This window comes from Equus asinus, chromosome 30, assembly GCF_041296235.1.
Source record: "Equus asinus isolate D_3611 breed Donkey chromosome 30, EquAss-T2T_v2, whole genome shotgun sequence".
NCBI lineage: Eukaryota > Metazoa > Chordata > Mammalia > Perissodactyla > Equidae > Equus > Equus asinus.
In genome coordinates this window covers 19,512,688-19,525,811 of record NC_091819.1, presented here as the reverse complement: position 1 = coordinate 19,525,811, position 13,124 = coordinate 19,512,688, and the positions used below count along the sequence as shown (strand labels likewise).

General features: G+C 41.3%; 1 long non-coding RNA gene across 1 annotated transcript in view; it reads left to right on the top strand.

The window, feature by feature from the left end:
* Positions 1 to 7,262, top strand: part of LOC106829574 (uncharacterized) — a 28,137-nt gene extending 20,875 nt beyond the window's left edge. Inside the window, exon 3 of the long non-coding RNA XR_011499487.1 lies at positions 7,136 to 7,262. This is a non-coding gene — a long non-coding RNA (uncharacterized lncRNA). The remainder of the gene's footprint in view (positions 1 to 7,135) is intronic.
* Positions 7,263 to 13,124: the final 5,862 nt, after the last annotated feature.

The following is a 13,124-nucleotide window of genomic DNA, read 5'->3' as shown; positions in this document are numbered from 1 at the left end:
AACAAAAGGTAATTAAGTAATTATGTACTGCATTAGAATTGTAAAAATTTAGAAATTTAGAGCTGGAAAGAAATCTAGAGACTATTTAGTCCAATATTCTCCTTTGACAGTTGAATAAATAAAGACAGAATGGGACTATTTTAGGACGACAACTACACGGAGGGATTGTTACACAAAGCGTGCTGGGTTAATATATAACATATATACACTATATATATAGATTATACTAATCTATACTATATATAATATGTACTACATATGTTATATATTACATTTAATATACTATAGTATGCAGTATATAATATATTGTATAGATAATACACTAAACTATATGCTATATATTACATATAATATTATACTATATATTATATATAACATATATAACTGTATATAATATAGTGATGATATGATGATGATGATGAACATTCTTCCTATTTTTTTAGTATCTCCTACCCCAGAGAATCCTGTATTTTAAGATACCATACCCTTTGTTAAAGGAGGTACTATAGTGTATAAATGATAGGGTTATCTGGATTGGGTTCCAGATTAGACCACCTGCAAATGAAGTATTTTCTAATTAGTCTAAAATTTTCAGAAACTTGTACTGCACTTATCCAAAGAAACAAGAGAGTAAATGGTAGCTAGCTTTCTTGGAGGGGCCTCAAAAAATGTGAAGTTTAGGGTTAATATAGACAGTCCTCAGCTTTTCATGATTCTACCCCCCGCCACCTCGCCGCCCCTGCCCCTCCCCCTGTTTCACATTTCTGGCATTCAGTCAGTTTCCCACATATCACCACTTTGTGTGTTGAAAGGAAGCCTGAAGATAGAAATGGATTTATGTCATTCTTCCTTCCTCATTTAATTATGTCATTGCCTTGTTTCTCAGTACTCATTGGGACCCTCAGTACCCGTTGAGTGAAGTTCAAACTCCTTAAATGAAAGAATGTATGAAAAGCTCTTAGCAGTGTGCCTGGCACACAGTAGGACACAATAAATATTAGTTCCCAACCCTCACATGGCATAAAGGGTCCTTCCAAGTTGAGTTCTTCTTTACAGGACTCTCTCCTCCTCCCTTCTCTTTCCCCACTTCTCAATGCCTTCTCCAAAATGTGTATGTTGTATAACACCAGGGTCGTCTCTGTTATGTGTGCTATCAGACTGCTCTATCTTTGTCCATGTTGTTACCTCGGTCTGGAATTCACAGCCACACCCTCCTGTCAGCTTGCTAAATTCCCACTGCTCCTTTAGAGCCCAAATCAGTGTCAACTCTGAAGCCTCTTCTGATTCTGCCTTTCCCCCACCTCTGCTCTCAGACAGAATGAATTGTGACCTAACGTTGCTTTGGACATAGTTCTGTCATGGTACTGACCACATTAGGGCAGTAATTTGTTTATGTATTTGCTTCTACTGGTAAATGATGAACTCTTGAAAACAGAGACTGTGTCTTTTATATCCAACTTGTAGTTCAGAGTCTAAAACGTGATGAGGGTTTGGTAAATGTTTGCTAGTTTGAACCAAATTGAGTTGATATGTGGGCCACATTTATTTAGGACCACAGCCCCGGAATCATTGGTCAGTTGTCCCAAGTAAGATAGCAAGGAGAGATGGTGTGAAGTGATACTGAGAAAAGCGGGGAGCGGGTGGGAGTAGACAAAAGTAAAAAAAAAAAAAAGGTGTCAGACTCAGAGATCATTTTCCTCTAGATGGTTAATTTCTTTGAAGGACATTTAAAAAGGGGAACTGTACAAACATATGGAGCAACCCCACCACCTTTGGGGGAAAAATGCATTGCCCCCAAAGGCTCTGTTCTGAAGATAATGCTTGTGTTTGTATGAAAGTTATTTTATTTTTCAGAAAATTATTATTTCACAGTCTTATCCTGTTAAAATATTTTGCCATCCTTAAAACTGGCTGACAGAAAAAACACCCACAATTCTGGTGATGGCTATAATTCACTATAAAAAGCAAAATATGGGACTTGTGACTGAGATGGAAAGATCTGTGATTTTGTGAATTTAGGATCTAATCATTATTTTAACAATTAAAAAACTATTTAACATATCAAACTTACAGAACATATAGAAACTAATATAACAGAAACCATTGTTTCATGCATCTTTCTTCTTCCATTTGAGTTAAATTTTCTGATAGTATTTTTCATCATGGATGTATAAATTGTAACTCTCTCAGTGTGTGTTTGTCAGTGTCTTAATTTCATCCTCTTCTTGAAGGATATTTTAAATTTTTTAATCTTTTAGCTTCAGAGTTATTTTACCTTATTCCTTAAAAGCTATCATTGTCTTTAGGCTCCTATGATTGCTGTTGAGTAGTTTCTTGTCAACAATTTTTCTTCTTTTGAAGGGATTTTTATCATTTCTGTGTGGTTGCTTTAAGATTTCCCTTTGGGTTTTGGTGTTCTAAAAATATTTTTGTGATGTTTTTATGTGTAGATTCATTTACATTATATAGTTCAATATTAACTGGACTTCTCGAATCTAGGGATTCATGTCTTTTTATCAACTTCAGAAAATAAGTAGCCATTAATTCCTTGACTCTTGCTTTTCCAAATCACCTCTATTTCCTTTTGGAACTTCTATTTAACATATGTTGGGTTTTCACATTCCATTCTCCTGTCTTTTTGTTTTTTTCCTCTTCTTTTAGCTTGAGCTGCATTTTGGGCAATTTCCTAAGATTAATTTTTCAGTTCACTAATGCTCTCTTTAGCTATCTAACCTACTATTTAATCTATTTATTGTAATTTTGCATTTTGATTACTGCGGGTGTTTTTAATGCTTTTTTTTTTTGAGGAAGATTAACTCTGAGCTAACATCTGCCACCAATCTTCCTCTTTTTTGCTGAGGAAGACTGGCTCTGAGCTAACATCCATGCCCACCTTCCTCTACTTTATATGTGGGACGCCTGCTGCAGCATGGCTTGATAAGCAGTGTATAGGTCCTTACCCGGGATCTGAACTGGTGAACCCTGGGCTGCTGAAGTGGAACATGCGAACTTAACTGCTGCACCAGTGGGCCAGCCCCTGATTACTGTGTTTTTCAGTTCTAGAAATTCATTTTAGTTCTTTAAAAAAACTTCCTTTTTTTCAATGTCTAATTGTATTTTATTATGTTTTAATTTCTTATTTTATATCTTTAATAAATGGAAACATAGTTATTTTTTGGTTTCTATTAGATTATCCTAACATCAAATGTCTGGGGGGTCTAATTCTGACTCTCATTCAAGTGGATTGTCTCCTCATTTGCTCTGTAATTTTGGACTGTTATCTCATCTTTAACAGAGCCTTATGTGTGGGAATCCTGTGCAGCCTGCGTTGAAGGCATGCTCCTCTGGAGTAGGTTTTGGTTTGCTCTGGTCCGATGTCATAGGGGTATTAGTTACTTGGAGCCATTTATTGTGTTAACTCTTTGGCTTGGGGATGGTGTTAAATTGTCAGGGAGGATTTTTCCCATGTAGAGCCAGGAACACTCAGACAAGCTCCCTTGCTAACCCCCTATGCTAGAAGGTGGACTGTTCTGTAAGCTACTCCTTCACTAGGGAGAAGCCCTTTTAGAATCCTAGTTTTATGAGGGACATTCTCAGCAACAAACCCTGTTTTGAACAAGCCCAGGCATAATCGTCATTTCCCAGATGGGCACTAAAGCTTCTCTGGTGACCGAGCCTACTCCAGCATCACCTGTGTGTTAGCTTGCAAGCTTACTTGTCTGTATTTTAGTTTTTCTTTAATTTCTAGCACCTGAAATTTTCCTTTTGTTTTTATGCCCTCAGCTATGATTTAAATGAGTATTTATTATATTTTACCCAGCAATTTGAGGTGCTTATAGCTGAAAGATTGTCAGATATTTTTAGTCCTCCTTATAGCTAGAATCAGAACTCTCTCAAATTTGTTCTTTTGAAGACCTTTAAATTTGGTTTTTAGTCAGAACAAAGCTTTGAGGCATTTTTTTCCATTGTGAAGGAAAAATATAATGAAGGAGCAAAGTATGAAAACCTGAATGAAAATGAAATCAATACATGTATTTAAAAGGCGTAGAATCCTTGGCCTTCTTTTTATGTTAACCGATTTGCCATTCTAAGTGCTAAGGGAGGTATCGTAACGCAGTTGAAGAAAATGGATTTTTGCCTTCTGGGTTTGAGTCTTTGCCCTTCCTCTTATTCTCTGTTTAACCCTGGATATATAAATTATCCTGTGAGAGCCTTAGTTTTCACCTTTAAAATAGGAATAATGATACTTGTTTAATTCCCTGTAGGGTTATTATGAGGTTCAAATGAAATAATGCACAGTAGGTGACAGCTTTCTGCAGACTGTAGATCATGATGCAAATTATAGTTACTACTATGTGCTTTCTGGTAGTAATAGGACCAGTGAATTGCACTTGCTTCTTATTCCCTGTATTGAACATTCTGAGAATTGAGGGGCTGGCCCACTCACTTGCTTGTATTTTAATGCCAGAACATTTTTTTTTTTCACTGAAAGAGAAAGGCTGGATTTAACCCTTCATGGAATACTAACTATAATTAATTATGTTGAAAGTCTTACTCCCTATAGATATCTATCTTATTCCCTAATATATTCCCTAATAGATATAGATATCTATTGAGGAATAAGATAGAATAGATATAGATATAGATATCTACAGGGAATAAGATAGAATTCCTAAAGTTATAGGAAATAGGGATAGATATATATAGGAATAGATAAATTTCTAAACTTAAAGGGAATAAAGCTCCTTCCTTTTGCCATCCAAGAGCAAGGGCTTCTATAATTTGGGTTGTATGTCACAGTTTTTATGATTTGTCTCTTCTTACTAACTGTTCTTACATTGTGGGCGAGATACATGCCCAGGTAGTTGAGAATCTTGGCCACTGCTGCATACATAAGGAAAAGAGTAGTAAAAAAAAAGCTTTTTAATTGTGGTAAAATAGACATACATAAAATATACCGCCTTAACCATTTTTAAATGTAGTGTACGGTAGTGTTAGTACATTCATATTGTTGTGTAAACAATCTCCAGAACACTTCATCTTGCAAAGCTGAAATTCTGTACCCATTAAACAACTCCCCATTTCCCCTCTCCTCAGCCCCTGGCAATCACCATTCTACTTTTTGTCTCTATGAAATTGACTACTTGTTACCTCATATTAGTGGAATTAAACAGTGTTTGTCTTTTTGTGACTGGCTTATTTCACTTAGCATAATGTCCTCAAGGTTCATCCATGTTGTAGCATGTGTCAGGATTTCCTTCCTTTTTACAGCTGAATAATATTTAATTGTATATATACCCCATTGTCTTTATCCGTTCATCTGTCAGTGGACAGTCGGATTGTTTCCACCTTTTGGCTATTATGAATAGTGTTATGAACATGGTTGTACAAATATCTCTTGAAGGTCTTGCTTTCATTTCTTTTGGCTATATACCCAGAAGTGGAATTGCTAGATCATCTGCTAATTCGGTTTTTAATTTTTTGAGGGAACTCAGTACTGCTTCTCTTAGCAGTTGCACCATTTTACTTTCCCACCAACGGTATACAGGGTTCCAATTTATCCACATCCTCACCAACATTTATTATTTTCTGTTTTTTTGATAGTAGCCATCCTAATGGTGTGAGTTTTGGTTTGCATTTCCCTAATAATTAATGATGTTGAGTATCTTTTTCATGTGCTCGTCAGACATTTGTATATCTTTGGCAAACTGTTTTTTCAAATCCTTTGCCAATTTTTAAATTGGGTTGTCTTTTGTTGTTGAGTTACAATAGTTCTTTATATATTCTGGATATTATCCCCTTGTCAGATATGTGATTTGCAAATATTTTCTCCCATTCTGTTGGTTACCTCTTTACACTGTTGACTGTATCATCTGATGCACAGAAAGTTTTAATTTTGATGTAGTTCAGTTTATCAACTTTTTCCTGCTGTTGCCTGTGCTTTTGATGTCACATCCCAGAAGTCATTGCCAAAAGCAGCAGTATTTTTGTGTAGCTTCTCAGCGAAATCTTGGATGAGAAAGAGCAAAATGAGTACTGTCTAGAATTATAATTGTTTAAGGACATATCCAGGATTCAAATCAGCTTGGTAGTAAAAAGGAAGAGGAGTTGATTGTTCTTTTAGGCCATTCGGCACCACCACGTTCCTATGTTTGGGCATTTTCACACTTTATGAATATTGTGGAATGTGGAGCCTGTTTCCCACTCTGGGTTCTGATTAGGTTGGACACTCAATTTCCCTGGCTGCTTCTCACTGTGAGTTGTGGGCACGTGACCTTGGTCCTACCAATCAGACACACATGTTCCAGAGTTCCTTGCAGCATCAATGGTTGCAGAAAACCTGAGTTCCTGGGGGTTAACAAGGACGGCAGAGGATGTGGTAGCGTTTCATGTTTAGTGCCTGCTATATGTGGCAGGGGCTGCTGGTTGTCTGTTATTCCTTTTATCCATAGTAACAAAACCTCTTTTTTTTTTAACTGGGCACATACCACTCAGAATAAAGACTATATTACCCAATCTCCCTTGAGGCTAGGTTTGGCTAGTTCTGGCTGGTGAGCTGTCAGGGGAAGTGTTCCCTGGCCTCTTCTAGGATCCCTTCTTAAAGGACAGATGGGGCTTCATCCCTTCCTCCTTCCTGTTGGCTGGAATGGGGATGAGGATGGCTGAAACTGGAGCAGCTACCACAAATGCTGAGTAACCATGGTAATGGAGGCCCTGCATGGGGGAGCAACAAAAGAGATGGGGCCTGCATCTCTATGGGCTCCAAGGAACAGAGTTTACCTATCAGCCATGGGCCTGCAGACTGTCAATGAGAAAGAGAGGTACCCGTCTGTCTTATTTAAGATCCTGTAATTTTGGGTCTCTGTTGTTCTGCTGAAGTCAATCTTAACCAATGCGCTCTGGCAGTGTTCAGGCTGCAACGTGGAGGGCTGCAGGCTGCAGGGACCAGTTCTAAGGCATGATTTCAGACTTCCTTCTGATTCATTACCTTGAACTGGTTCTTCAACCCTACTTGGGATTCTTGACATACTTATCATTTTAATGAATTCCCATTTTCCTTAAAGCAGTTGGATTGTTTACAACGAATAAACCTTATTGATATGATGATTTCTTAAAAAAATTTTTTTTTTTCCAGAAACTGAAGGGTTTTTTTCCAACACAAATTTCAGCCTAAAAGGTCAAGGTCAACCACATTTTAAGAAAACCCAATGTGAAAGTCCACACACAGAAACAGAAAACCTTAATTTGTGTGTGTGAGGAAGATCAGCCTGAGCTACCATCTGCCACCAATCCTCCCCTTTTTACTGAGGAAGACTGGCCTTGAGCTAACATCCATGCCCATCTTCCTCCGTTTTATAGGTGGGACGCCTGCCATAGCATGGCTTGATAAGCAGTGTATAGGTCCACACCTGGGATCCGAACTGGTGAACCCTGGGCCGCCGAAGAGGAACATAGGAACTTAACCACTGTGCTACCAGGCCGGCCCCAGAAAACCTTAATTTTGAAAGAGGAGTCATCACCAGCCTTCCTTTCAATGATGTGACCTCTAGTGTATTTAAAATGATTTAATTTCAAACATATTCTCCGAGTCTTTGATAAATGTTCTGACTCTATGAAATAAAGTCTAAATGTGAAGAAAAGAGTGATTTTAATGCCTGTTGTATCTCGGCACCTTGCTAAGTGGTCCTCAGACCAGCTAACCCTTAGCTGGGGCTGGATTTCTCCATCTTTAGAATAATGGAAGAAGATACTTATCATAGAGTCTTAGCTACTGGTCACAGATAGGAAGCCTGGGGTGTTGAGGAGTACGGATGGCCAACAAAACAAGTGGAGGTGATCGTGCCTCAAATTAAAGATCTAAGTCTTAAAATACAGTTAGCATCTCAGTTCAGGCCTTCATGAATATGATGCCCTTCTCATCACCTACTTATTGAACACACCAGCAGACTGAGCTGTTTGTTCACGTGTTCATTCAACCATGCCTTCCTTAAACGCTGATGAAGAGCCTACTCTGTGCCAGGCACTGACTTGGCACCAGCTTCCTCCCTGCATCTTGTCCCCATATCCATGAATATTACACATTCTAGATGAACTCAACACATTAGGCCGACGAGTCAGAGGGAAGCAACTTCATTCATTCATTCATCGTCTGCTGAGTGCAGTGTGTGCCGTGCTGGGGGTGAGGCACTTGGTAAGCAGCGTATAGCCCAGAACATGGGCTGCCTCACTTCCTCAGTGTTGCAGGAGGCACACCACCAAAATGCACGTCTAGAAAAGTCTCAGTCCCTAAGGTATGATGCTTATTAAGACAAATTTTGCTTTTTCTATCCTCCACATTTCTATTAACATCATAATTACCCTCAATTTGCAACCACAGACCTCTGGGAATCCAGCTATTATGGGCTCCAAACCATCTCCTCTGGCCTGTCATCCATGGATTGCTGTCTGTGAGGACAACAGATTTCAGTATTTTCAAATGTATTTTAGTCCTCTTTGCATCCCCAGAGTGTAGCACGTGGCAACCATTTAAATAATGTTTTAAAAAAATTTTTAATTATTTCTCACAAAATATTTCATACTGTTTGCTGTTTACTACCCACCCCACACAACTGACTCGGTACCTGCTAGTACTCTCAGAACTCAGCGTGAACATCACTTCCTCAGGGCACCCTCTCTGAAACCAAAGCAAGGGTCTGGGCCCCCTGTGATGAGCTCCCTAGGTTGCCACTTAATGTCATTATTTGTATTTAGGTAATGTTTCTGTCCTCTGTTAGAATTTAAGCCCCAGGAGGGCTGGAGCTGTGGATTCTCTTATCCTCAGTGCCGTCACACTAATCAGTCAGCGCTGAGGACACAGTAGATGCTGAATAAACATTTCTGGAATAAATGTGTTTTGTCAGTATGCATTGGTGAGACTCACCCCTCTCTCGCTCTCATCCTCTACTGTCAACGGAGCTGTTTATACCTTTTTTTTCCTTTCTCTACTGTCAGTTTCCTATTTCTACCACCTACTAGTTAGACACATGGTGTCTTGGTGAATCAATGTCAGGGTGGCTTGGTTTTCATGCAGGCGAGAGGTCCCTCTTTTTGCAATTCTCCAGGGCTTCAAATGACAAAGCAAGGGTGTCCTTCTGCCCCCAGAACTTTGCCTTTTGACCTTGTTCCATAGGAATGTGCCTGTCAGGCTCTGTGGAGAAAGTTGTTCCTTCCTTCATTTCGAAATTGGGATACTCTGAGCTCTTTGCCTACTTTAACCACTAGAGGGAGCAGTGAAGTGCTCTGTTGTGGCGCCGGAATCGCACCTGTAGGATATTAGGGCTAGATGGATCTTAGTGGTCTCCCGGGCCAAGTTCTCCCATTTTATAAACAAACAGGGAGATGAAGGGACCTGCCTATGGTTACAGATTTGGTCAGTGACAAAACCCAGATCTCTTGCTTTCTCTTCCAGCATTCTTCATTGCAGCACTGTCTCCTGCCTGCCGGCCCTTGGCGGATTCTTGCAGGGTCCACTGAATGGATCAGGTCTGACAACACTGATGAACTTGCCAAGAATTCCTTGGACCGCCAATGTCATCATCCAAGTTTATTTATTAATGGTCCATATCTATGCATGTGGGCTGGAGGGAGGAGTAGCATGAGGTAATGGCAGTTGTGCTGAATTCCAGCACTTGGAGAAAACAAGATGGACGGGGTGATGCTAGCTATTGTCTTTTTGTCATGCCAGCAGTTTTCCCATCACCCCTTATCCTGGTAACTATGCTCCCTCTCCCTCCCCCACTCACAGAGTGGGCCACTAACACAGGTCTGGCTAATCATAGCTTCCTGTTCTTCCCAACACAGTGATGGTTCAGAAGAGGGTATGAAATCCAAGTGGGTCTATCAGAGTCCTTCCCTGGGATTTCTGAGTTTGAAATTAGAGGAAGATCCGCCTCGTCTCAGGGATCATGGTACCAGAAGTCTATGAAGTGAGATGACCGTGGTCATTTTTCTAACCAAATAGAGAAGACTTGCTACAAGAAGAGAGAAGAGAGTTAAGCATAGACCTAGAAACAAAAGCCAGATGGAGGAAGGAATCCCAACTCCAGTCCCTCAGCACCGGCTCCTGCAGCTTCTCACGTTCTTTGAGTTACCCTAATTATTATTCATAGCTACACAAGCTTATCAATTCCTTTCTTTGTTTAAAGATAGTTTGAGTTAGATTTTTTGTCCCGGTGAAGAATTTTGACTAGCGCGGAGACAGTTCAAACTTGGTGTAGAGTAATATTACCTTTCCTCTGGCCCTGAACTAAGGGCCAAGCCAAGAGGCCATCTTTCAGTACCAGACTCATGGGTGAGTAGTGGTTAGTTTTGTGTGTGTGTGTTTCTTCCTGTTGTCTGTCCTGGTTAGCTCAACCAGGAAGAACATGCTGCTAGAGAGGCCAAGAGCACAGGGCATGTGGTTCAGTTAGTTCTGCTCTGTCCATGACATAAGCCTTAACCCCTAAAAACATCCACCTTTTTGTAACCCATGACCATGACCATAGTGTGAACCAGTGTGGGTCAGTGCACATCTACACCAACTCTGGAAGGAGCATGGGGTAACAGAAGGAGCACGGGATGGAGCCTTGAGCAATAGCATTCTGGTCACAACTCCATCTTTCACTTGTTAGGAGACCCTGAAGTGAGTCATTGAACTTCTTTGGGCCTCAGTTTACCAGGTTACAAAAGAATATGATACTCGAACGACATGACCCTAAGATATCGTCTGGTTCTAAAATTACATTATTCCCAAAGAACAGCTGAAGTACACCCTCTACGAATGGCAAGTCAACCTAACTGTTCTTGTAGCAAAAAGATACCATATTTAACTCTACTGTTTTCTCATCACTCCTTAGGGCAAGCTAGGTAAGGCATCATTAAGCATCTTTCAAATAGAAATCTCTGCTCTGGCACCAAAGTGCAGCCCTGCCCACCTTGGCATAGATTTTTCCCCTTAGGGCTGAGTCCTAGACATGCCAGGGAAAGCAGATCCCTTCTTCGGTAATATTAATTACTGTGAAGCAGCGATAGTTTACTTCAGGGCCTGGGAGCAAAGAGCTTTCCTCACGTTCTCACCTCTGCCACCCAAGCTCCCTTCGTCACCTCCACCTCCCAAACTGTGAAGAGCTGAGGGTTGCTAGGAGACTGGGCTGAGGCGCAGGCAGTGATCAAGCCTCAGCTCCCTGGGGAAGCCAGGAGGGTGAACACAACTGTTGAGTAGGTAGGGAAGCAAATACTTCCTGGACTTCTGATCTAGTTTTTAAAAACGGAGTTAAAGTAGAAATGGGGGTGGATTGGGGAAGGGAAAAGGAAGCTTTGGGGAAGACCTTATAGATAAGAGGCAGGGATCCAAGATGAGACCCTACATGAGGTGAATGCTACATGAGGTTGTGTAGATGGCAAAGAAACCGAAGGCTTATTGCTCAGAGGAGATCCACAGAGAAGTCATTTTGATTGAAGCTCCTGGTGAACTGGAGTGGGACTAATAAGTTCCCTGCTTTCCTCAGGCCCGACATGGTGGCCAAGTGCCTGCAGGACAGCTAAGATCCACATGACTGAGGCCATCCTTCTTAGGCCTGAGCTTGTCTCCAGGTAGCACTCAAGCTGATCCAAATGCAGAAGTATTTGAATTGCTCTGGGTGGCAAGAGGGTGATCTAGTGGAGCTCAGAGTTACTAGATGGGGGCAATGGTCAATTGGACCCTGACGGGAACCCCTAGGGCACAGGGTCAAGAGGCAAAGCGTGGCCTGCTTACCAGGTCCTGCTGTTAGCAAAATCATGAGTTTACTTGACATAGCAGCTGGTAGATAGTGAGAGCTCCGTAAATAGTTGCTATTGTTTCTATTGTTTCCGTTCTGTTTATCCTTGTCATTGGGTACTGACTATTCACCTTCTCCTCCTCTTTCAGGTCTTGCCTCTATAGTTATTTTGAGGTGATTATGGATTACAAATGTCTTAGAAGTAGGCCGTGTCTTCTTTTTTTTTTTTTTAGATTTTTAAAAATTTTTTTCCTTTTTCTCCCCAAAGCACCCCGGTACATAGTTGTATATCTTCGTTGTGGGTCCTTCTAGTTGTGGCATGTGGGTTGCTGCCTCAGTGTGGTCTGACGAGCAGTGCCATGTCCGCACCCAGGATTCGAACCAACGAAACACTGGGCCGCCTGCAGCGGAGCGCGCGAACTTAACCACTCGGCTATGGGGCCAGCCCCTGCCATATCTTCTTTTAACGCCTCTCTAAAGGCCTCTTCTCTCATTCCTGTCCATTTGTGAGTTTTAACTGAGAGTCAGTTTCCTTCAGCCAATCAACAATAACAATTCACTCCACTATTTGCCCATATAACCCAAGCCTGACAGACCAAAACACCCGACTCAGCAAAACGTGAACCACATACTATCACCTTCCTTTCCTTCCTGTTCTTCAATTGCGGAATGTCTTATGTATGTTTAATGTGTTGTGTGGGCTGCCCCGGGAACCACTGCATTTTGGTGGGGGCAATGCCACCCTCAGTTGAGCTGTTGTCTACCTGGTCTTGACTGCTGGCCTGTCGAAAGCTACCTCAGCCTGAGGTTAGGGTTTGTTGCTCATAGTGGCCACAGCAGCCACAGCAGCACAGGGACTGCAAGCTCTGCATTGGAAGGAATCACATCCTGGAATGATGTCATGTTTCCAGATGCGTGGAGGTTGGGTCACATGAGGTCTGACATCATCCCGTGGTGGGAGCTTCCGGGAATGCTGCCACGAGCAACTCTGCCTGGCAGACACTGGATCATAGCTCTTCCAGGAGATGGAAAAGCAAACAAAGCAGAGCAAAACAAAAGCTCTGTGCCAGCTTCAAAGATGGGAGCAGTCAAATCACAAGCGAGAAGAAAGGGAGTTGTAATACTCACTCAAGAGACTCTAAACCCTCAGTCCTCAGCATTCAGACACATTTACAATCAAAAGGACCTTGGGAGGCTTATCTGATTCATGCTTCTGTCCCTAAGGCAGATTATATCTAAACTTTCAAAACATGTAAAACTCCTCAGGAGAATGACGATGCATAACCTGCTTTGCTCAGTGGCTCCAGTGTCACTACCTCCAGAGCAGTGGCTCTTAGCTGAACTAGC